The sequence below is a fragment of the Bombus impatiens genome, unplaced genomic scaffold, assembly GCF_000188095.3.
Source record: "Bombus impatiens unplaced genomic scaffold, BIMP_2.2 scf_1311, whole genome shotgun sequence".
NCBI classification, from domain to species: domain Eukaryota; kingdom Metazoa; phylum Arthropoda; class Insecta; order Hymenoptera; family Apidae; genus Bombus; species Bombus impatiens.
Window position 1 is genome coordinate 71,621 of NT_177730.1, and position 25,490 is coordinate 97,110.

General features: G+C 41.3%; 1 protein-coding gene and 1 long non-coding RNA gene across 9 annotated transcripts in view; one reads left to right on the forward strand and one right to left on the reverse strand.

Moving 5' to 3' along the window:
* LOC100748668 (protein tweety) overlaps positions 1-25,186 on the reverse strand; it is a 40,795-nt gene extending 15,609 nt beyond the window's left edge. For 2 of the 7 annotated variants that reach the window (XM_033323911.1, XM_033323910.1), the window contains exon 1: positions 24,850-25,184. The gene's annotated coding sequence lies outside the window, so the exon portion shown is untranslated. Of the gene's footprint in view, positions 1-2,633; positions 2,720-24,181; positions 24,302-24,849 lie in introns of those variants that run through there. The other 5 variants (XM_024371423.2, XM_012392178.3, XM_024371421.2 and 2 more) reach the window with 5 other exon arrangements.
* Positions 22,236-25,387, forward strand: LOC112213824. Of its 2 annotated transcripts, XR_002947742.2 has the most exons (3): positions 22,236-22,626; positions 22,724-23,131; positions 24,209-25,387. It is a non-coding gene; the product is annotated as an uncharacterized LOC112213824 (long non-coding RNA). The 2 variants fall into 2 exon arrangements; XR_002947741.2 differs by lacking the exons at positions 22,236-22,626; positions 22,724-23,131 and adding an exon at positions 23,181-24,057.
* Positions 25,388-25,490: the final 103 nt, after the last annotated feature.

Here is a 25,490-nt window from a genome sequence, read left to right on the forward strand (position 1 = left end):
GACGTTAAACCAATACGTGTATACGGAAAATATTGTAGAAATTGACTCGGTGATTCTCGGGTAGAGGGAAAATTAAAGGTTCCGTGAGGATGAGGCGGATCGGCGAATCGATCAGGGAAATCGACGCTCGGCGGTAGAAAGAAAACCGGCTAATGCTGTTATATTTGACGCGAACCGATTATCCGATTTAACGTGCAATTAAACCGGTAACCACCGCGCAAAAAGGTGAATCCAATACGATCCGGATACCATTTAGTTTCGAGTCGAATTGGCCGATCTTGACGCAGTTTAATCTTTGTTAGATACGTCACGCTGCCCGATGATGTGCTCTCTTTCTCTTTCTCGACCGCTCAGTCTTTGTCACTTCTCCGAAACGCTTTGCCAGGACTGATTCAATTACGTTCGAAGCGCCGTTGTGGAAGCAACGAGCGCTTAATTAATGAAATCTGTGCCAGCTGCTCCGTTCCGCTCTCGTCGACGACGATACCCGACAAGAACACGTGCCTCTTCCGGAAGCATCTCGAGATTCTTTTTAACGAACTATTACCCTCCGGCAGCTATGTTCGAATAGGTCCACGAATAGGACTGAAGCTTTATCGGACATCGGTTTCCCTATATTAGTTTCGTCTTTTCTTCCTTTGTTGCGTTTATGCTCCTTCCTTCGCTTGTTCGTCATTGTTCTATTTGTGTTATCGTCTTTTAAGATAATTATCGATTCACTATTCCTTGCGATTATTTCGGAAGGATGTCGAGTAACTTGAGCTATGAAACTTTCGCACAGGAAGTGGTTAGGAACTTTCAAAGCTTTTCCGTTGCAGATTCAGGTTTCCGCATTTAAGCCGGTTGAATTAAAATTCTGTTAAACTGAAATTATCAAAGCTGCAAAATTATCTGTTACAATTACGTAATACCGTGGCACGCTAGACGCGCTAGGCCAATTAGAATACCCGCATAAATACATTATGACAGTTTTAATCGAAGGAAGACGAAACAAAGACACAATGTAAGCTCAAGAGATTGAATTTCAGCGAACTGGAAGTAGGGTAGAGGAGAAATCTTTGATTAGACGGCATCCCTACGCGTAGCATTTGATTTACATAAACCGCTACGGGTTCTATTCCTCCATTCCACCCCTATTTCGACAGCCACACCCATGTATAATATCCTCTATACCCGCCGAATCTGACCGGCAGACTACGAAATATCATTTTCCCGGTCCGAAGCGATATCCTCTGGAATTTTGCAATTGAGATGAATGCGTGAACACAGATGAATCTTCTTTACGGATCCGATATCCTCCTACGTATAATATTTTCTATATATAATATATATTTATATATTATATATATAAAATTGTATTATATAAAATTTAGGAGATTTCGTTCTGAATCCAGGCAGCAAGTAGAGTATTAATACATTTAACGTCGTAGAAAATTGATGATTTCCGGTAGAATCTGATATACAGGTTAACCAGCTGCGAGTAGAAGCTTCAGCTGCACGACATCGTCGATTGCCATCTTCCTAGATGTATCTTCTCTGCCTTTTCCTCGTTCCAGTGAAATGTAACAGGAGGCGATCGTTTAAAATAGAGAAAGTTTGTCTTTTTTTCATGTATACTGCGAGATTCATAGGAGGCTAGAGATATCGCAACAGTCGAGTCGAACGTGTTGTTTAAAATTAGAATCTTCCATGGATCCGAGTCGAACTAGAATTTATTCGATATCCTGTTCACGACATAAATTGATCCCCTTCCTCTGTTGCACGCCGTCATCGATTGTGTCGATCTCTTCCTACTTTCACCGTCTTTTCTTTTCCTTGTTTCAGTGATATTCGCTTTCTGAAAGATGACGAGTTCCCAATGTTTCTACTCTTATCCATTTCCTATGTTTTTTAACGTAACTTCTTTAACTTGGAACGACACACGTTAAACTCCTTTTATTTGCAATCTTATTCGCAATACAGTGATCAAATTACGTACGAAGTATAACGTTAAAACGATCTTCCATAAACAAACGTAAACTTTTCACAGGACAAAACAACGATCTCTTCTTACAAGATAATTTCAGGACAGATAGTATCTATACGTTAACAAGTGTTTGCAAAACCGTCGATTCAAAGGTATCGTTGTCCTGTGACCACAAAAACGTTCAGAAACGGGGGTTCTTACTTTGCATTCCCAGTTAGCTCTTTGTCGTCGTCGTCGGAATTATAAACGCAGGACCGTAGAAGAGCGGATCCCTCGGACAAAATAGGTGAAAAAAACGACGGAGGTGGAGCAAAGGGAAGTACGATGGTCCAGTCCATTCTTGAACTTCCTCGAGCTGCCGTGAACACCGTGGGAAAAGACCAGCTGCCACATGCCGGCTTTAAACTACGTTACACCTGGTTACTTCTGCGGGCACAATTTCGACCATTCGAACGTTTCCATCGTGTTATTTCGACGTTTTCGCGGCTTATATCGTAATACTACGAGATAATACCGCGTGTTCGCGAATTTAGATTTGAATATTTCATTCGTCAGGCAGACTTGTAAATATCAGGTTGCAACGTGGTTTGCAACAGTTGAGGTATACGTGGTCCCACATGGGATTAAGGATAATAGTTGAGTTGGCTAGTGATATCTAATGCATTACCCGCCTACAAGCTTATGGTGGACTTATTTCATAGAATATTTAATGATAGAAAATGCAAGGAGCCTTATGCAAGCGCTGTAATGGTCCTGTAAAAAAAAAAATCCTCAGAATCTAAACGAATAGTTCCCATATGCACGAGCTTAATTTTTTACTTTCTAGGCTTCAAAAAGTTCGAAAAACTTCCGGTAATGTTTTGTTATTGCATAAACTTCTTAACGTTTCTACTAATTGTAGAGTCGTTGGTTAAACGTCAAACGCTTGAAACTTTATTCGATAAAAATTCGAGCGAAAGAAATTCGAGGGTGAAATTTCGTCTGCATCGTCGACGATTCGGTTAGTGGGTTCAGCCGCATAAATTATTCTTCCACGACCTTTCTTTCTACCCTCGCTTAAACCAGATTTCAAAATTACTCCGCTCGTAAGGAAACTCGCCAATCTTCTTTTTTCGCTCAACTCTTTCTCAAACTTTGATAAATATTTCAAAATCGTTTCTCCTTACCCTAACCACACCTACGCTTTCATTCCAAAGTTTCATGAAAACTTTTCATTCTTAATGAACATGTTCGGCAATTGACACCCGCTATAAATCTTAAATCACGTTCGAAATTCTCTGACGATCTGGAATCAGTGGACACGGTGTAGCTCGCAGGCGGTTTCGTTGGAATTAAAGGAGGAAAGAGTGGCAAGCTACCGCGGCAATTGCATTGCTTATTGTGACGTTGCTCTTTCGTGGTTCCCATACGCCACAAAGGCATCCAGCTGCTCGAGCATGAAATTCTTCGGATCCATCAGAGGTTGCATCGCGGGAACAAGTGCACTCGTTCTCAGGTGGCCGTGCATTCCGCCAAGATCGCGGCACGCTGTTTGAATAACTTTGCGAAACTATTCGTGCGAGCATCTCTGCTTTGCCATGCTGCGTAATTATTTCAACAGATTCCATCGAGCAGTGCGATCCGTGAGCATATCCACAAGGTCATTCCGGCGAACAAGATCGAGCGATTTCCGTGCAGATCCACGTATATGCAGATCCTTTCGTATGACGAGAGCGTCGATTACGTTGCAGATATTCAGATAAACGAAGCATGTTCAAAATCATAGAAAATTGTTAGATTTATATAATACAATGCACGGAGTGGTCCATTTGGATTACAATCGCGCTGTGCTTTGATAGATAACAAAAGGATTGGAAACTTTGAGAGTGGTTAGTTTTTATTTGCGGTATTTCACGAGAGCGAGAGAATTTCGATCGGAAGTAGAATCGTATCGCGTAAATTGAATGCATATGGTGATCAGATTAGATGTTGGAAACGCATGTACGTTTGATTGATCTGGAATAGCCTCGATGTCGTCGACTAATACAATTTAAGGTACCACTAATATATCTCGCATGTATCTTTCGTAATTTGCCTGATTCATAGAAAATAACGTTTCTCGCGATATAAATACGGCGAAACGCGTGTCTCGTATCATATCGAATTTTCAAGATATTTGCAGAGTCTGATTAACACGAGGCACCTTATGCACGACACCTCGACAAATATTGTCAAGCGCGGTACTTAGCTCTCAAGATGCTACACGTGTCTAAGCCTAACTCAAAGGACAGATTAAGCGACGTCTCTCTGTCAATAATTACAGTTCTGCGATTCGATTGCAAATAATATCATCGACTATCATCGCCTATCGGTTCTACGATCGAATCGAAGTTTCATATTAAATATGAAGGAATCTTCAAACTTCGGCGATATCGCAGCGCTAACGAAACTCCAAGACGTTCCACGTAACACGCGTAATATATGCGTCAAAGGTTTTTACGGCAAGCGTTGAAATACTCTCACGAGCAATTGTATAGCGTTCTCGACAAATAGCTCGCAGGTCAGAGAAACGCGGGTTCTAACTTTCCACGCGCTGCTTCCACCTGCATCTTTCATTGCAACAGCAACGAAGGTTAAATACATCGTAGCGCGGGGAACCGTTCGCTCGTGTGCACGCTGCATTAACAAACAAGCCCGAAATTGTTGCAGGAATCACCTCGGCTCCGCTGGGAGGGAAGCCAACGCGGTGTACAACCGACCTGGATTAGCCTCACCGGGTATAACGGTGATTAACATTTACGAGCCGTGTTTCAAACCGGCCCACGAAAGAGTCACACATCATCGTTTGTGTGTCCACGCGACAGAGACTAGACTACCGTGTTACGGTTCCGCCAGTCATCACCGAGAATTCCTACTTCCTTCCTCTACGGCTACTGTTTGTGGCAAATAATCGCGTCCGAAACGAGTCCACCCTCGCGGAAGCGAGGATGGCGATACTGGTACCGACCTTTCGTTTTGATTCCAGTTAACTGTCTTCGAGTTTGAACGATATGGACACGTCCCCGCGGGATGTCTGACAGAACGAATTTGGAAAAGCTGGGCTGTTATGAGAATTGCGCGATCTCGAGTTCGAGGATACTTGTACACAATATGCTACGTAATCACTTTCGGAAAGGAAATTTTTATCTCGTAGACGATGCACGTTCTGGATGTGCGTTTCAGGTAGACGAAAATAGATGGAGCAGGAATTCGATTTTCAAATCCAAGCTCGAGCCAAGTGAAAAGGGCCAGACGCTAAAGCGAAACCTACATGTTGGATGACTTAGTGGGAAAATTCTATTCCGTGTGCTTAGTTTAAATAACAGTAATCCACAACGAATTGATTACAATGCACGTATCGATTATAATGACAATGCAACTGGTCTTTATACAGAGATAGAAGCAATTTGCTGGGCATTAAAGAAAATAATGGTGCAGAGGATGGACAATTATGTTATTGGAACGATTCCCTTGTGGACATTGACGATCTACTTCCTTCGCTCTAATTCGTCACCGTTTAGAGAAAATGAAAATAACGATAAAGCAGCATGGACAAAACGGTTTGCTTTTAGTTTCGTTGTTGGAGGACCTTAATGTCTCGTTCAGAGGATTTCAATTGTTTTCAATTGCGTTCAATGATGATCTGTGTAACGCTTTAAATTTGGATCGATCGAGATCACAGAGCGTGGCTGCGACAAACGAATATGATCGCAACTGTACGATGAAATTTCGTACCAAGATTTCGGAAGATTTACAATAAAAGTCGAACACGAGGTACGACTTGAATTTCCTATTTGCCCGGTAATACGCGCGGTCAACGATTTCACAGTTATCAAGATTATCTTATCAGAGTGTGCTTTTTACTACGCTTCGTGTTGTAACACGTGACATTCTTGGGACCTTTCTATGTCACGTTCCAAGCGACGCAACGATTCACGGGAAAAATCGTGATTATTCCGATAAATAACATACACGGAACTACTCCAGCTCTTATTACAAAAAATTGATTAATTATTGCATAAGAGAATGTTGCAAGTTAAACGTCGACTGAAATATCAGCAACGTTGCTCAACATATTTTGTTGACAACTAAGTGATTGCGGATTTTGTCATTAGGTGGTAATGCAATCACTTAGTTGCCAACAAAATAGATCAATTATATGCGATACCTATGCTCTTGTGAGAATATGAATTTTTCATTTTTGCGATCTTTGTATGAATTTCTCACCTAAAAGCTAAAGAAAGAATATATCCGCAAATCACATAGGTATGGCTGCCTATTCAATGTTAATCGACGTTTACTAATTAGTTTGATGCAAACGTTATTCCACTGATCTTCCACTCGTTGTTTTTATATTATTTCCAAAAGTCTCTAGATTTACTTAAATTTTTAATAAACTTTGCACGTAATTCTTAGCGAATTACTTGATAGGAAATACAGATGACCAGACGATATAGAAATCGCGAGTCATCAACGATTTCACGCGACGTCTCGATGATTTATCGAGACCACGTAATTGTTTAAACAGTCTGGCGCTGATTTCTGTTTCGCACGGTCGTTGTATATACGAACGATGATAATTGCAGTGTTTACAGAATCGCGCGTAAAATCAAAACGACGAGCGGCGCGAGTAATTATTTCCTCTGTGTAATTTCCGTAGTGATCATCGGCTAGCCACGATTCTTCCTCCGAAATGTCAAATTATTTCCGTGCGTTCCTCCACGAGACAAAACTGCCAACGATGCAGAAAATCTCCACGACATCGGAGATTTTATTTCTTAAGAATTTATGAATTCGAACAACGATCCGACCGATCTGTCTCATCGACGATAATTTGTATCTTTCCACCTTCTTTTTTCGTTTTTCCTAGCTCGGTAACTATAAGAGATAACGGTGCACGTGATATAAAGCTTATCTACTCGTCTCTTATCTATTAACGCAGCCTCGTAGTAACGATCGTACTTGGAATTCGTGCAATTTCAACTTCTCCGTGGAATATCATAGATATACGGACGATTGAAAACGTTTCCTGAAAGTAGTCGTAATTAAACGTCGATTCTCGACTAAGTAAATTACATTTATTAGACACGAGACGCTTCTGCAACGAGACGATGGGGTTGGAAAACGCAGCCTGTTCGATGAGAAAAGTGCGCTACCGCTCCGTGAATATTTCCTGTTGAAATTACCGTTGCTTCGAATATTTCTCGAGTCTCCGGCTTTAACCCCTACCGTTTCCCTCGCTTCTTTTTCGTGTTTATGTTCGTATCTTCCTCTCGAATTATCAAATTCCCCGATAACGAAGACCGTAGGGTACACAAAAGATTGTCTGAAAATCATCCGCGATAGAATCGAAGAAATTTTAGTAATCGAAGAGAGAAGGAGTTCCCCAAGGAACGGAGTTGTAGGAATAAAAGTTGGTAATTAGAGCAATGTAAGCGGCGAAAATTACCTCCTACCGAGTCGCCTAGGAATACTTCGTACAAGTTGGGAACAGAGGATACAGACCCAGATCGAGGAAGAACTTTCCTTTGAATAGTACTCTAAGTAAAGGGAAACTCTCGAAGACCAGGAACGAAACGGAAATGTAATTTGAAACTTGGCAAGGCTGTCCGAACATCGTCGAATGAATCTGCTTATAAAAATCGACATAACAATTTTTCTATCTACTTTACATTGAATACTTTATATATTATATATATTTTTCTTTGTCGTACTCTTTGCATTTCTGCCTTCATAAATTTCCTATAAATGCATAAAAATTCGTCGTTTAATCAACGTGTACGTGTCTCGTTTCGTAGATAAAGCACCGCGTTTAATTACACGCGATGTTATCTATCCTAATGAAAGCGACGTAGTGTTTCTAAACGGATATCTATAAACCTACCTTAATCCAGGTCTCGTTCCATCGATATCGTTTTATAGTTGGGTACAAACTTTCAAGTTCTTGCAGAGTCGCTTAAAAGCTGCGCAAGAAGCTTTCCGGCCGTTTAATATCGCGGCTGCATAAAAAGGAAATCACGCCTGTGGATTATAAATCGCTTACGAACACGTTCAACCTGTTCCCGGTATTTTCTTTATCCAAAACGGCGAACCTAGGTGGGACGATATTAACGTTAAAAGCTCGTTGCAAATGAAGCTCGATGGCGGGTGCGAGCAGCTGGCAAAGTACGACGAGCTGTCGATAGTTATCTTCCACGGAATTGCAACGAAACTTTTCCGCGCTCTGAGACAATGAGAAAACTTTGGCGAATCGACTTCCCCCCTCCCCTTCACCCTTTCTCTTTTGCTCTTTTCCTTTGTCTTTCTTTTTCCCCTTTTTTTTCTCCTTTTAGAGGAGAGATGGCTGCAACCGGTCGCGACGTAGACCAAGCGTCGGATATTTGAAATTTCCGTGGAGAAGTTTTGCGCGCATGAATTACCAAGCTGAACCGACGGATGCTGATCGCTCGTTATCATGCATGCAACGCGCGTTGAATTTTAACGGGAGCACACGCCGAGCTGCGAACCGGCAGAACGCGCTTCCTGACGGCAATCCGACGAAAAAGTTTAATTAAGTCGCGGGTAAGGTGTTTTGTTTGTTTCACGAGCAACTTGACTTGTCGGTAGCGATGATTTAGATTTCAAACTTTAGATCAGCGCCTCTTCGTCTCTTCGTGTTCTATCATAGCCGAGTAACTTTTCCATTTAGAAATTATGGGATTTGTTTAAGGAAGAGATCATCGTGCCCAAGAAATTGCCAATTCGAGTAACGTTAACAGATAAACAAAGGCAATTACGACTAGCGTTTTATTCGCTTTATAGATCGCCACTGTGAGTAGAAATGGGTGAGTGAGATTTAATTTGTTTGCAACGACGGCACGATACCGTTGTTTCGGCTAATTTATTTAATTGTATTTGCGATGAATACAATGGCGAAGCAATTGCGGTAAAAGCAATTATGAATCATCGTTTATGGCGTGGCAGATTACTCATTGGTCGATCGACTGATTGCATTTCAAGTTCCTGAATATTTCCGGACGTTGAATGTTTGTTAAAGATTCATTTAACAGATACCATACGTCAACGAAGAATGTACATTGAAGTGACCTGCGTGCACCAGATCTGGCCTAGTAGAATTTTCAAAAGCAAGGCCTAATGGCATTAGGTCAGGTCAGGTCGTCCGAAAGGACACGGCTATATTTCAGATATCTACGTACCAACGAAGACCAAACTAAAAATGGCAAGAGTCTTCGATATTCGGACGAATATAAAAGAAAGCCCCCGAATAATCTAATTACTCACTAACATCGATGATATATTGTACCCTGGAAAATTCTAGTTCCGAAAAAGCTAACAGATATCGTAATGGAGCGAAGTGCGAAGGATCAAGTGTATCAACGAAGCAAACATAGTCGAGAAGCAGGGATTGTTGATTGTTGACTGTTGATTGTTAAATAAATTATATTGTTAAACATCGAGAGTATTTCTTGGGCACTTACATCTAACACCACCACAAATCATTTTAACAAACATCAAGATACTTTATCATCGAGTTACGCGACACGCCCTATAAATTACAACGAAAACGTTTAATCGACGCAACGACAATCTCTATTTGCGCTTCTCCGGAACTCTAAACACCTGGCACAATGAGCGTACTTATTGTTCCGCCAAAAGCAATTATACCGTCTCGTAAGTTTCAACCTGGTAGGCCTCGCGCAAAGCAACTTCGAATCAAGTTCATTGCAAACGCGATTGCTAATGCCACGAGCCAACGATGTTAGATTCGATTTATTTCCACCGATTATACTTTTCAATGGAAACACGGTGACGTAACTGTCGTGATATATCGTAATACACGTCGTAATGTACGTCGCTGTTTCTACCTGGAATTTCACGGCTAGATTGAGACACGTTGGTATATATGTACATTCATTTGTCTAGCAACAAGCGTATGCATCATTCAAGCCTAAACAAACAGCGACAAGTATTTCTGACACAATCTCGTCGATAAAGATCGACCTGTAAATAGTCAAACTCCTCTTTCGCCTGTTAATCTTTCGCGCGACAAAGGAAAAAGTTGTCCGTATCTAGGCGTGTACCCGGTATATCTTCATTCACGTTTTCCATTCAAAGTTCCCGATTATCAGGAGTTTCGTTTTACGAGGCAACGCGGCTCTCGCCGGACCTTTTCCACGAACGAAAGCAACGATTTCCTTCGACGTTCTCTTCGACGTACATAGGCAACTTTTACGAGCGAAGCTACACGCTTTACGATGACGCGCCGAATTATCGCGTTTTTCTGCTTCAGCCTGTCCATTTCCTACCCTCTCCTCTCGTTTCGTTATTCCTGGAGAAATGCTTTATTCGCGATGAAATTGCATCGAGAGTTTTCTATGGGATGATCCTCAGTTTTTTTACGATCGACCACGTTTACGACGAAAGGAATCGCGTGACGCTAGTCATCGCCGTGTTGTTTCGACGCGACGAATTTCTATCTTTCGCGATACGCATAAAATTCTATCGCCAGAATCCTTTTGCACGACCAAAAGCACGAACCATCCGCGCTCCGCTGCCACTTTTTCTCTTTTCTGTCCCCTTTTTTCGTTCGTCTTTTTCTCTTTCACCAAGAGAGGGAGGAGGTTAGAGAGCTTTTAAAATACGGGAGCAGAAAAAAGCCGAGAAGCAGCGGGCGTGGAAGGTAGGAAAAATTTGCATCCCCTGTATTTCGAGAGGTAAAACATTTTTTACGGGGCAAGTTCGTTCGGTTCGGAGCTTGTCGACAGCTTGAAACGTTGGAAACTACTGCACACGGCGAGTTGGCTATTCCGGGCTCGATACAGTGTCGTCGACTATGAATCTACGAGGAAGAGGATCAGGGTAAAAGGCTGGACGACAAATTTCGAACGACCGCGTTCAACCGGCCCGGATAATTCGAATTAAGGGGGTACTTGCACTTTCCACTGGACGGTGTCGTAAAACGTTTGCAAAATCGCGATAAAGATCATGCGGGACATTTTCCTCGGCAGTTTACTGAATTTTAACGTACCACTTTTGCCACGTAATTTTCTTCCTCTTTACCTCGCTTCTAATAGTTTAATTATAGGTCGTGTTCATCCCCAAACCTTTGACTCTAACGAAGATAACAAAGTGCTTGAGAAATTGCCAATTTACTAAATTATCGCGCAGATACATCGAGCGGTAACTTTTATGTATTTAGCACAAAGAGACCTACACATCGCGTAACCAGACCGCATTCTACGGAAATTGATAAAGTCTTCTACACACGTTACAACGAGAGAAACGGGGCATGTACCTCAAAAACCGTTCCCAATGCGTCGAGCGCAAGAAAGCGTCAAATAGGTCAGGCTTCGTTATCTTTCTTTCGCTCGTGGCCCCAATTCCTCAGCCACCGCTGGTACGCGGAATATCGAATCGACACGACGCGATACGCCACATCAACTGCAAGAAGATATCGCCGTAAAGAAGATGAAAAAAGAAGAGGAATAAAACAAAATACAAAACGAAAAAAGAAAAGAGAAAAAGAAGAAAAGAAGAGATAGAAAAGGAAGTTGCCGCATTTGTACCCTCGATGAATTGTGCGTTCCTGGTGATTTAAAAATCATGATTTTCCTTGATGCGTATCTAGGCCGGCTTTTTCGTAAGCGGATATTTCCGGATCGCAGCAGTTAACCGGTGATTTTGAATGAATCGCGACGAGTAATTCCTGTCTCTGGGCGTACGATGAACCGGTGTACGTCACCCGACACAACAATGTCAGCAATACGTCGAAGAGGAAACGGTGAAGCTATACGAGGAGAGAACGAGCGAGAGAAAGAGCGAGTGCGAGGGTGAGCGGGGTGGACGAAAAAGGGAGAGAGAGATGGAAAGCAACGACTTCCGCCGATCGATTTCTGCGCTCTCGCGGTTAACTCCAGCGGGCTCCTTTATGCCACGCCTTCCCAGTTCGATATTTCGCTTCGTTATCGAACCGCTGAATCCAACCGATCGAAATCTATTCGCGATCCTTAGCCGCAGCTCTTCGTTCGCTACTTGATCGGTTCCGTGGCTCGATTAATCGATACGAAATTGATATCCTGAACGCTATTACGGAATGATCGTGTTCGGTGACATGCAAGTTTTCGAGCTTTCGAATTAATTGGTTGCGGTTTCGTGAACTTTGACAGTTTTAAAGTAGCGATAAACCGTCTCGTGATATCCGCGTGTCTAGGGCAGCGTGTATTCGTTCGTGGTTCGTGCGGTGACGTTTGATCGTAACGATATTTTGGTAATTACACGAGGTAATAACGTTCGTGGTATTCCGTGAGATAAGTTCGCTCTTGGAAATCTTCGACTCTGTCGAGAAAAGAAGAAAACGGGAAAACCTGGTGCAGCGATAAAGCGCCGTAATACGACACGGACATCGTTGTTACGTTCGTACGATTAAATAGAAGCTTCGTGTTACAAGCACGAAGATATATTTTGCAGACGTCGTAAAGGTATCGTAATTAGTCACGAATTAGTTTGAGAAACGACAATTCTAAAACGAACGATTCATCGTACAATGGATTATATGGGTATAATGTGTCTCGTTATTAGAACGCGATTGTTCGTCGCGTACATCGATCCTCCTTTTGTCTCCGCGGAACGAAAAGCCCAAAAGGGAAACGTACGCGATCGGAGGAGGTGCATCGATAAGCAGCAGGGCGCTTGATAAAAGTGTACGCTTGCAGCGAAACGAAATTACGAGGACAGAATGATGGCGGGAGGGGTAGGAAAACTTGCCGCGACGCTATTATCCGCGTTACAAAGTTAAACCGCAGCTGCCGTCTGTTACAAAGATTCGAAACGTCGATGCTCCCCGGCGAAAGAGAGTCGCCCTCTTTCAACGTCTCCCCTTTCCGCGTTCCTTCTGGCGCCGCGGCGTGCTCGTAACCTGAACAACGCCAAGAAAAATTTCACCGCTAAATAACGTAATTCCTTCCAACCCAGAAACCGGAATCCGGGATTCCAGTTTCGTTTTAGATTGGTAGCGATAGTTTCTAGCCGACATCTTTATCCATTTAACCGTGATTCGATTTTTAGATCACTACTTAGATTAGTCCATCGAATACAAAGAATTCTCAGTCTCTAACGTGACGTTTAATATTCAAGAAATCGTAATATCGAAATCATCTGAACTCTGACTTCTACGTTTATTTGTAATGCTTTTAATCCTTTGCACTCGAGAGGCGACAATCCCTGTTTATGCTAGATTTCCACATCTTCAATTGATGAGAGTGCAATATTGGTTCGTAAATGGGTTCCTTAACTCTTTGTGTTCTTTGTTATGAAGTGTAAAGTGTTTGACTTTAAAACGCAGATGAAATATTTAATCCCATGTCTCTTCGAAACTATGGTTCCGACAACGTCTCCAACGTTAGTTCGGATTCGACGATCATGGCAAAAGTATTATAGCTTAGAAACCCTAAAAAAATGGTTTTCGGAAACCTATTTATAAATTAGCTGAAATGAAGATTTTGAAAGAGCTTGATTTTGAACTGCCGAAAAATGAGATCGATCATATTCAAGAATGCATCTTGGTTGATGCTGTATGAATTATCATAAAAGAAAATACAGAAATTAATATTGCAAAATCATATTTTCAAAGATATAAATATAGATAAATTATTAGAATATAATGTTCTTGTAAGTTAATTTGTATATAAAATCAATTTACGCTAACTGTAAGACACGCATCACGTATACGCTAAATCATACGGGGTAGCTGGTACGCCCGACCGAAAAAGTTCTCGAGTGCAAAGGGTTAATTAAAATTATCCAATGCCGATGTTCGTCATTTTGCTTCTTAATTTCTTCTTGATGTCGACTGCTACGTAAAATCACGCGCACGTTTCGCTCTGCGAATATCTTTAATTCTGAGGAATTGCGATCGTTATTCAAACATTCGTTTAATAACGTTTCCTTTAATACCGAATGAACATAAGTATTACGAGGGCATTAATTTCTCCTAGCTCGTTGACAAAGTGGAGCTAGAAGAAAGTGGAAGTCAAAGGTAGAAAGGAAGAACGAAGCTTGACTGTTTTAAATCTTCAAAGGCACTTCTCCATTCCGGAGAAGGAATCAGTCAGCTAAGGATCTCTTTCAGTTTTTCGTATTATCCTGGCTCTGCCGTCGAGCTTCGAGGAACCAATAACGTCGTTCAAGGAATGGTTACGGAATGCAAATACCGAATCCAGTTGGTCGATGGGAATGCCAGCCAGTTCCTGGAACCAAGTATCGATGAAAATCGCGGATTCCGAAACGATGGATTAATCCGATGTAGATCGATACCCATTGGTGTCAAATTCTATTCGAAGCAGGCTAGAATACTAGAAACCTTCCAATTATAACACTAATTAATTATTACTCGATCCAGTTTAACATCCGGTCTAATTATTATACGTATCGTTGAGAAGAGAAAGCGATAAGAAATATTGGTCGGAATATGCGATGTCGAAGAAAGTATATAATTGAAATTTTAATGACAAAGGAAATCGAGTGCCTATGAGGATACAAGGGGATTACATAAAATGTGTTGCAGTTTCATTTTTCACGTCCCTTAATTCCTATGCATGGCTGTTCCAAAGTGTGCCCTATATCATGCCAAAGGCGTTTTATGAAATTCCAAATAGGCAATCGGTGCCATTGATGCATTACCAAGCGACCATTTTGCAATTTTCCTCGTCATAAATTTAAAAAGATCGTCTCCGGTAAAGATAAACGAGCTCCTCCGTTCTATCTATCTTACGCGTCGACCACGTCTGCGAATAGTTCCTACCAAGGCTTGGCAATCCTCGGGAAACAGCAACCGATTAATACTATTTGCGCCATAATTATTAATCTTTCTTCCAACGAATACCCACGAACTCACGTATCGTGTATATTTCTTACAGCGACGAACACGAGTTAACGAGACTCCGCCGTTTGCCCGTGCTTGGTCTCTCTCTAGCACCATTCCTCGGATATGTAATTGAAAGTCGAGCTGGAAGAGACCGTGCACGAATCCAATTCGAACAATTTAAGTCGCGACAGATAAAAAATCGCGAGAGTCTCTGCCGTATCTTGCACGCCAGAGTGATAAATTCACGGCAAGGTACTAGGTAAATATTGCCGCGAGCACATTAGCCGGAAGTTGGCCAGTTTAAATCCTAGAGAAGGACTTTAAGAAGCGAGACGGATTTACTGTGGCAGGGGGAAAAGAAGGAAGAAAAAGCACATGCGACGAAGGCGGATTGAACTGGGTAGAAGGTGGAGCAGGGACGCGATTTTTCGACCAGATGCCACATCGTGTGTCTTCTCGTGGTAAACGCGACGATTTACAACGTTCCCAAAGCCGAATGCACCATGTGACCGAATAAACAGTACTGTCGACCAGATGCTTGGGAAATTTTTCTTTGGTCAATCTTTCCTTTCCGCGTGGTTTCCGGTGCCTTTCGATTACCGTGCTTTCTACGAGCGGCTCGTTCGATTCGATTTTCCATTCTCCCATTGGAATTTCACGTTCTTCGTGATAGGATACGCTGCTTTTTATACAATTCCATAATAGCTCGATCGATATCTTTTTTACCCGGGTTCGATGTTTTCGATATTGGAAGGTAGTTTTATGGTACGGAGATCGCAGGAGATTTTCTGATATTAACGTCACTTTACGATTGAAAAATAGTACCCTGATATAACGTACTCGAATAATACAAAGAATATTGACTCGACATTATAAAGTCAAAGTGGATTAAGTTGACCGATGAACCATCGCTTCGATGAATCACCGTTGTCGCAGAATGACCGTTCCAAATCCCTTGATTATTAGTCATTCGTCTTTATCGAATAAAAATAAGGACGCGAATACGTAAGAGTATACCGTTCGGAATATAACACAAGAGAATAATGGCAAATGAAGATAAAAGTATCGAAAGAATAACAAATAATTGCTCGACCGATGCCGCTTCGGCTGCCCTATAGCTATCGAGCGGTCATTCAGAAGGTCGATGCCACATGACTTACGGTCATCGTCGCTAACGATAGTTAACTCTTTGCGATCCTGTACTTGCATATTTCCCTTGCGCGTTATTACGTAATACAGTAAAAATCGTATTAGGCTGTTTCACTTGTCTTTTCACGGTCGAAACGACGGTAATCTTCGTGGAGGAAAAATTTTAGGACACCAGCCAGAGGAGACGAACAACCTGACGTTCGTTTATTCGTAAAAAGAAATCCAACGCTTTAGGTTTAATATTACTCGCGTTTTATGGTAATTATGTACTTTCCTCAGCGTCCATTATGTTTCACGTCGGACATTTGTTGCTAGATGCACGGGGATCGTACGCATTCCAGGACCAGGCTATAACGCTGTTTACGCTACTTTTTCTGGCTCGTTTTTAATTATAAAAGTTTCCCTTTAGCGACCCTTTTCGCGCTACCCAGTTCACCGATCCAGTGTAACTTTTAAAATGCACTCACCGATACGCGACCGCCTGGTTTCTCCCTCCAGAAAATAACCTCGCAATTTTTTCCTAACGTTCCTTGCAACGAATGTACGAATATTCTTCCACTGTTTCCCTCGTAAAAGATGTAGGAAACGAATTACGTACGATGCACTTCGCTGGGAACTGTAAGCAAGCGTACAAATACGTTTTGCAGTTACTGCGCTATTGTATTTCATCGTTTCGTTTTTGTATCGTTATACTGCTACCGAGGAATTCGTTTATAGCGGATTTCAGATCAGCCAGAGGTAAGATACGACTCATTCCGATAGTTGTTTTAGAAGCAAACAAACTTCCAATTATAAACCCATAGAGACATTTACGGATGGACAATCGTAGACGACCATCGAATCGGTCGCTTCTCATTGAAACTTCCAAAACGATTAACCAAATCGACCGAAATAAACCTAACTCTGATGCTGTCTCACTTTCGCGAAACAATCACCAACTTGTCTCTGACAACGCAAATTCTCGCTACATTTGAAAATGCCGCTTGAATCGGCTGGACGCGCTTCCTATCTCGATTAATCGCTTGCATATTCATTCGAACGATCCTCTAACCAGATAGAGGAAGAGGCGCGTTAATAAACGACGTTGTTCAATCTCAAGTTACTCGAATAATTAGCGTAACGTGTCGAAGGCGGCGGACAACTGCCGTGTCCGAGGGATAATTTATTTGTGCTCTCTTTCTGGCCGGGTAATTTTTCTTTTCATCAAGCCACGCGAAAGATAAAAAGAACGAGAGAGACGAAGATGCTATACCCGAGGCGCTTCTGCATAGTTTGCTTTGCAATTCTACTGTTAAAAAGTCCCTGCCCTGAGCCTGTTTCTCTTCTCGCTTCCTCTCGTCTCGATCTCGCAATACTCTAGGTAACTTCGTGCAACGAGGCCCGAAGCGTTTGCACGGAAAATTCAACCTCTGAAAAGGAACGTCGTCGTCGTCGTCTTCGTCGTCTTCGTCGTCTTCGTCGCCGCGGAGAACTATATTTCGCGATGTTAATTCAAAGATAATTTGCGACGGAAACCGGCTGAAAGTTGCTCCTTCCGGACCGTTCTTTATATCTAAATGATTATAACAGCGCTTTCAGCTACCCGGCGCCGCTTTTCACGTTTCTTCGAGCTTACAGGTTGACTTCACACGACTCGCGTTTTGTTACCAACGTTACGGGTGAAATAGGAAAATCGGCAAGAATAAAGTTCAGTTTGAATCGCTTGGACCGCTTGATTAAAATTTTATCGTGATACCACTCTGCGCGCCGACCTGAACCTTTCTTACTCGAAAATGTATCGATCGATAAACGTTAGCGAATCGACAAGTTATTGAAAAAGTCGCGTATTAGAAACTTCTATCGCACGGACGATTACGAGCTTCTTTGCAGCGTACAATGGCAATTTAATGAATCGAGCCTGATAATTGGACGAGCGCGATTCGAAATTAAATTCGTTCGGTGAGAAATTTCGCGAAAGAATCCAAGAGGATATAGGAGCAGCTACATAAGTCTGGTTTTTTATCACTGCCCTGTTCATATATTTTCCTTCCCGTGAGCAGCCTAGAAAGAAGTTCCTTTTGTCGCAGTACGCCGAGTTTCGCCCTCGGCGTTTTTCCTCGGTGTGCTAGATTAACAGCACTAGAAACTCTTTATTCCTTCGGGATTAGTCGTTATCCAGTTCTAAATTCGAAAACGTTTACGTAATTTCGTTCAGCTTCGGTTATTGCCTCGTAGTTGTCCGATAAGCCGAAGAGAAAGCTTCGAAAGAAGTTATCTGGTGAGCTGTTTCCCGACCAGTCCCCACTTACTTCACTCTACGAAAGTGATTTTTGGAGTTTGTACAGACTATTTCCGCTCGATATTGCTTAATTTTCTCTCAAATTCGATATACGTATTTACCATATCATCTATCGAATCGTTTTACCATATCATATCGTTTTATACCAGAAGATTATGTCACATTACATAGAATATCTTTTTCCATACCAATATTTCCTCGTTTTTCTCCCATTCTGCTGAGGTTATTCGATGTGTAAACAGAGAAAACTCGTGGATAAATTTTAAGGCAGAAAATATATTTAAATAGAAGTGTAATTGTAAGTAAGAATACTATTTAAGCTGGTTCAGATCCGCTCGCTAGCTGTGTTACCCAATAACTAAAAACCCCGAAGCAAACGTCGCCTGTCTACCGTTTATGGTCTGTCTTTGTCGCAGTCTTTTGTTTACACGCTGTCGATGGCTTCAGTGCTTGAGAAAACTAAAAAAGACCAGATGTAGAGTTTTCTTAGAAGTGGTGACCACTTCAACACTTTCTAATTTTCATCATAAACCAACATGAACGCAACGATTATTAATACCACATAACATGGTAATTATAAAGAAATCACAAGTATCTATGTAGTCAACTTCGAGTACTCCAAAAATAGTGATGCAGCCTCGGAGCCCACCCATGTCTAACTCAGAGCAGCCATAAGACCAACCACACGAGAAATTCGTGTCCAGGATTTTTTCCAGTCAGGTTGTTGGAAGCATAACAAGCTCAAACAACTGACTACTCGTCGATAATCGAGAATTTTGTCAATATATCAAACATCCGATATACATCGAAGCGCGATTATTTTTCCAATGCAACCCTAGAGCCTAACTCGTTCTCTTTTGCTTTTCCATTCGTTGAAACAACATCTTCCAGTAGAAGAAACACGTGCGTAACACGTTTTGTCCAGAACAGAACGAATTCTCCCGTACGGATGAGGATTTCAGATTCCCCGGCACGTTTTCAAGGCTGAAGAAACAGGCCGACAAGCGAATAACGGGCTCCAGGAAGACTTCCACTCGGTCAGAACCTAGTGCCGATACCTTTTGTCTGGAAACGTCGGCTTTTTCTGCATTCCGTCGAGGCCTGAATAGGTCGGCCTCTCACCTTGCATACCGATCGTTTGTTTAAGCCCGAAGATGCGCTATACACATCGGCCACCGGCACCCGCCAGCTTCACGTATATGTATATAGCGATGCATCACTGCATTCCAATGAGCCACTCGGCCGTATTGCCGATTCAATAACGCTTCCGTTCGATTCAGCCGCGAAACACGCGTGCTCTGAGAGAACGTGGTCGCGTGTCACGCGAAAATCTCCTCGTCTCTGGAGAGCCTGCTCCTCGTGGAGAGGCTCGCACACTGCGACGAGCCTTTCACGGGCATCGTGAATCACCGGGAATTTCAGTATGAAGCGTTTTTGCTTTTTTTTCTATACGGATGAGTTCCTGTGGATGGTTCCTTTCGTGGATCGTTGATAGATGTCAATGAGATGTTTGAGATTCCGAATCGCAACGAGAGGTATGTCATAGTGTATTGTATGTTAATAAATATGATTGACGTGTCCGATCGTATCCGGTGGTCTACGATAGATAGCTACCGGAAGTATTTTCATTAAGAAGGCAGAGGTACGAAGGTACGAGGGTAAGAAGGCGAATTATCGATGGAACGAAGAGCGTGCAAGCGTCGAGGACTCGACCCGATCATTGTTTTATTTTAGTTTATTACTATACCATTGTGTCGATAGGAAGCAGCCTGTTCAGCGCAATTATTAGCTTTTGCACGCGACTTCGTTCGCGTGGACTACTAATGTACGCAACAATTTTCAAGCGAATTAATATTTTTTTATGCTAACAATTGGGTTATTTCCTGTAGTAAAAAATATTAAATTACATGACGTGAAAAATAATCATCGTTGCTTGACTTTTAGGAAACGTGGCAGCACACACAACTCAGATGACAGGCTATTTCTCAGCTTCCACAAAACGGATCCAGATGCAACACACCCCGTTATCTTTCGTGGTCACTAGGCTATACGACAGAGAAAATCTCATCAAAATCCATTCAGTCGTTTCTACGTGATGCGAGTACAGAGGAAAGTTCAAAAAATTAGCTTTTCTCGATTCCATAGCTTACAGGCCGTTCCTGGTTCATTGATTTATTTTTTTTTATTCGACGTACGGACACAACCCTTCTACTGTTTTATGTATAGATTACTCCGTCTTAAGAGTCCACAAAGACGACGAATTATATGCCGATACGTTACAACGATAGCCATCTGTATGATACAAATTATACATGTAGATAGAACATAATATAATTCATAGCTCGTTTATCGACTACGAATTGAACGCGTTATGATGACTTCGCGCGTGATTTGAGTTCATTAGAAGCGAAGCGTGTACTAAGGGTAGTCGTAACTATTGATTGGCCCAATTATTTCCACCGAGTTAGAAATCTGGTGCGACGACATTTAAACGTTCTGACGATGTTTTCTTACTTTGTTCCTTAGTCTCCATTTTCTCATTCTACAACTGATTATCGATTGTTTCGATTATTAAGCGAAGAGTAGACATCGTACATCAATATATCCTGAAATTAATGTCGCAAGAATTACAATACATGGAACCTATTCAACGAAGAGTGAATTTAATACGATACGCAGAATACAAGTACCTATTCATAAACTAACCCGCATATTCATATTTAACATCGTGTTAACAAGTGCTTATTAAAGCGTAAGGGATGGATTACCGCATAGTATTATAACATTAGCTATGAAAATCTAAAGCATTTAGTTGGGTACATGAAATAAAATCGTTAAACGATCAAAACGATTGGTCATCGGATGTGTTTAACAGTATCTCAATTATCTTAATTTCAAATAAAATAGACGAGATGACTGGATTATTTTATCATCCTGATGGCCTTCATTGTTTTAAATACAAATCTCAGAAAAACCGCATTAAGGAATAACATACCGTTAACGCTTAATATCCTTGTGACTAAGAAGAAGGAAGAGTGGATTCGATCAATATTCTTTTTGTCACTCTTCCTTCTACTTACATTCTGTAATTTTCCCAATGAAGAAATTTAAGAAATTCATACTTATAACATTGTGATAAACTGTTTCTTGATCCTTAATAGGTTAAGACGCGTGCTCAACGGCGAACCAGTTCGTGAACAGTTCACGAACAGTACTGGCAAGATGCTCGCGAACATTTTGTGTCCATTCTATGTCATACCATGTTTCATGAATATATGTATTTATAGATAATACGCAAACAAATGACAGACGACAAACTATTCGCGAGTACCAGTGAAGATACATCTTTACGAGATAACCTAACATTTCATTCGTTACTCGGCCGGTTGATTATCTTTGCTCGTGATTCAACGAGGCGGTTATCATTAACACAAACGTACCTCTGTTTCCAGATAACTGTTTTTATCACTATACACGACAGCCGAGAGTTAGTTTTCGGTCGAAAATATAAATTTTCCGCAAAGCACGGTAAGTTTGAATGAACCGCATACCTCGAGACTAACCTTTCCATGCGCGCCGCTTGACGAAATGATACTGTCGTGTTCTAGTTTCACTGAAATTGACACCACTTTCAGTTGGTTTGTTATTGATTCGGAACATCTCGATAGAGAACTCATACCTCGAACAAAAGCGAACTAGAGTTTTGCTGCGTAGCAACGTTACGTGAAACGCAAATTCTCTGTTGACACACAGGCGTTCTGTTGGTTTTAAATCACTGAAAAAAAATAAAAACTAGCAAGAAACAACGAGTCCGAAGTGCCAGCATGTTACTAATGTAGTGTACACAGTTTACACACACCTGTTTTGATTTTTTCCGCTGTTTACTAACCTATCTTGCCGAGTACGTACATACAAGGATAAAATTTCGCGTGAAAGCCGTGACTATCGAAGTATACGTACATTGTATATACATATTTCGTGTTTAGTTCTTCGTTTCGATGTATCGATTTGAACGACTTTCAGTCGTTTTAACAGCGTAACTCTTATTACAAATCGATTAATCGCGATTCCACGATTCATCACGTTCGTGCCGTAAGAAGCATTAAGGTTAGTAACGTCGTGCGATCTGGGTTGCCCTAGCAACGAAAAAAAACGCGCGAATAACACCTATACTTGCTGTACAGTTCTCAATACGCCTCCTGTCGTTTTTATTGCTTATGAAACTCCTCAATAGTCTTTACGAAGCTTCCTACCACTACGATTATTAAGTGAAATATAAAGCTTGCATTAAAAAAAACAAAATAAAGAAAAAAGCAAGCCTTTATCAATATACGTTTGTACTTTACAAAAAAGGTATTGTATCACAAAACCACCATTGCAAATCCATCAAATTTCTGTGGAAGATCACGAATTGAATATTATTATTCTGATATCTTTTTGGTACTATTAGCAGATGCTTTGGAACAAAGAAAAGTACACGACCAGAGTTCCTGTAGGATCACTTTATACATACATATAGGTTATACATTAACACGCATGAATATAGTAAAGTCACAGATGAAGGTGAGTCATAGTCAAAGGATGCTTCATAGATGGTTCATGCAACAGATAAGGCTCGTTAAAGACAACTACTGGAGCAATTTAAATAATAATCGTAAATGACATGAATAGTCAAAGATGGAAAAGATATTTTCTCTTAGTAAAAATAATTACTGGGAAATCGTTAGACAAAAGGTTAACGTTCGAACTTGAATAATTAATTGTAATTAAGTATGTGCATAGCAGTCAGAAACGTACAAGACAAAAGTAAGAACTACACACGGAGGAATTTTCCTAAAACATTGATGTATCTATGCAGGTTAGTCGCTAGTAAATACGATTGATTGTTCAGCCGATAAATAGGTTAGAATATTAACAATTTCTCATTACGTAAAAAGTCACTGACTCCTATCCTAATCTGAGACGATTGCGCGCACTGCGATTCTTCGGTTCCCACAATCTGTCCAGCGTATTATGATTATCCTGCTGTCGGTCACCATGCCGACTTTCAAGAGAACACACGAAAAAATGTCGGATTCGATGCGAGACGAGCGACAGCTATGTGTGCTTTTAACTCCTTGTTCACCTTTGACTTCCTTTTACAAGGAAAAAGAGAATATTCTTGTTAAAAATTCAACTGGAAATATTGGAAATACAGTAGCGTGCAGGTTATATAGCGCGGTGAAAGAAGAATTTGCTTCGCGTTATTGCGCGTTGTCACGCTACGTTTAATATTATTTTTCTATTGAGGTTAAGAGGTGTATCATGAGTGGAATTGTTTTTATGCGAACTGACTGACAGTCGAAATAAACCTATGCTTGTCGTTTAATCTAAATAGACTTTTGCCGGTTAGTGGATCGTGGATATTTTGTACGGCAAATCTAATATATAACTTATATTTCAAAGTAACGAATTCAAAGTAAAATGTTATTTTTCGTTAACTCTTCCAAAGTGACAATGAACTTAGTTTAAATCGTGTCCACGAAAGAACAGTCGTAGTATGTGTATAATAGGTATAAGTATATTAATAAGTTTTTCGTAACTTTTATAAAATCACTAAGATTTCAGAAATACCTAATAATCTTGAAGTTTATAAACTCAGAGAAGAAATTAGAATGAATAGTTCGGATGCTTCGACCATAATCCATCACAAGCATGACTTGATATTATAAGACAAGGCTAATTTTACTTTAGCGAGATTATTCTTCCGTCTTTTAAGCCAAGCAATAGTGGTTAAGATAACCGGTAACATTTTCTATGTAATGTATTCATAGAAAGAAAAGTGCACAACAAGTCTCATTATTGTAATTCGCAGTGCGTGAAATGCCAAACACCGAATCTTCCCTTTGAATATATTCGTAGCACTTACTTGTCATTTTCATGCGTTTCTTTTCAGGATCGGTTGCCGGCACGATAGCCTTGAGAGAGGGTGCGTTTCACGAGGTGCCCGCATAGTACGGCGCGTATACTTCTCGATTTCTTTGAATTTTGTCTCGTAGCTAGACCAAAAGTCCACCCTCGTTGTTAGGGAACATGCATGTAAAGAGGAGACACGTAATACAACGGAACGACGACGCCGCGAGAGACAAGCGTGGAAAGAGGCTGCTATACACACCCGCATGCGATCCCGTACAAACCGTAACCTTACACGAACGTCGCGCTAAGTGTGTACTGTGTATCGATCCCGAGAGTACACACGAAGACAGCTCTGAGCGCCACCACGTTCTCTCTCTGTCTCTCGTAGGAGAGGCGCTGTCTCTTGTTGTTGCTTTCGTTAGAACGCCGACGGTTACTTAGACCCGGTACGTATTTCAAACATGAGCTTGGAAAGAAATTATTGAAACTCGATCGCACACCACACCAATCTTTTCATTTCCATGCAACATCGGCTAACAATGAGAACAAGGACATGGTTAAAGGCTTTTCACGCGACTTATTCGCCGGCTCCGTATACCGGTTATGATCGTCGAATAAATCCAAAGGATACGTATCGTTGTTATGTATTTAGGTAGCTATTAAGTGAAAAAGTTCTCTTACCTTAATTTTCAGTGAATAATCTGAACACTGACACACAACGATACAACACACACTCCACACCCGACGAAGGTTCGAGCTCGACTGAAAGTCTTCGCGGAGTGGGTTGGCGGGTGGCGCCACGGCCAATCCCAACGTACTAACACGCAATTCCATCTTCCTCGTAAGACGTATGTATAGTTCGCTCCGACGAATTGTTCCGCTCGAGGTAAATATCGAAGAGAAAACACTTCTCCTGTTCTGCACACCCTTCGATTAAACGCTCGATGACATTGTTTGCTGTCTCTAACCCTATCCAAGATCCCAATTGTGCCCTGACGTGTTGAATAAGAGAAGCTTCGTGATATTCTCGTAAATTGAAACGATCTATTCGAGCAGACCGTGCAATATAGGAGCCACTTGACTCTCTTTGCTCTACTATGCAAGGAATATGTATGAATTTCGATGTATTATGAACAGCGATACGTTTCATAGCTTATGCTTATGGATTTCTCGTATCTCTTCGCGTATACAATAAACGTGCAGAGTGTGCTGCATTATACATGCTGTGATTTAAATATTCCTAAGCGCCTGATATCGGTATGAATCGAGTTGAGAATCGAGATATTGAAGATATAGATTACATTATCGATTATTACAAGATA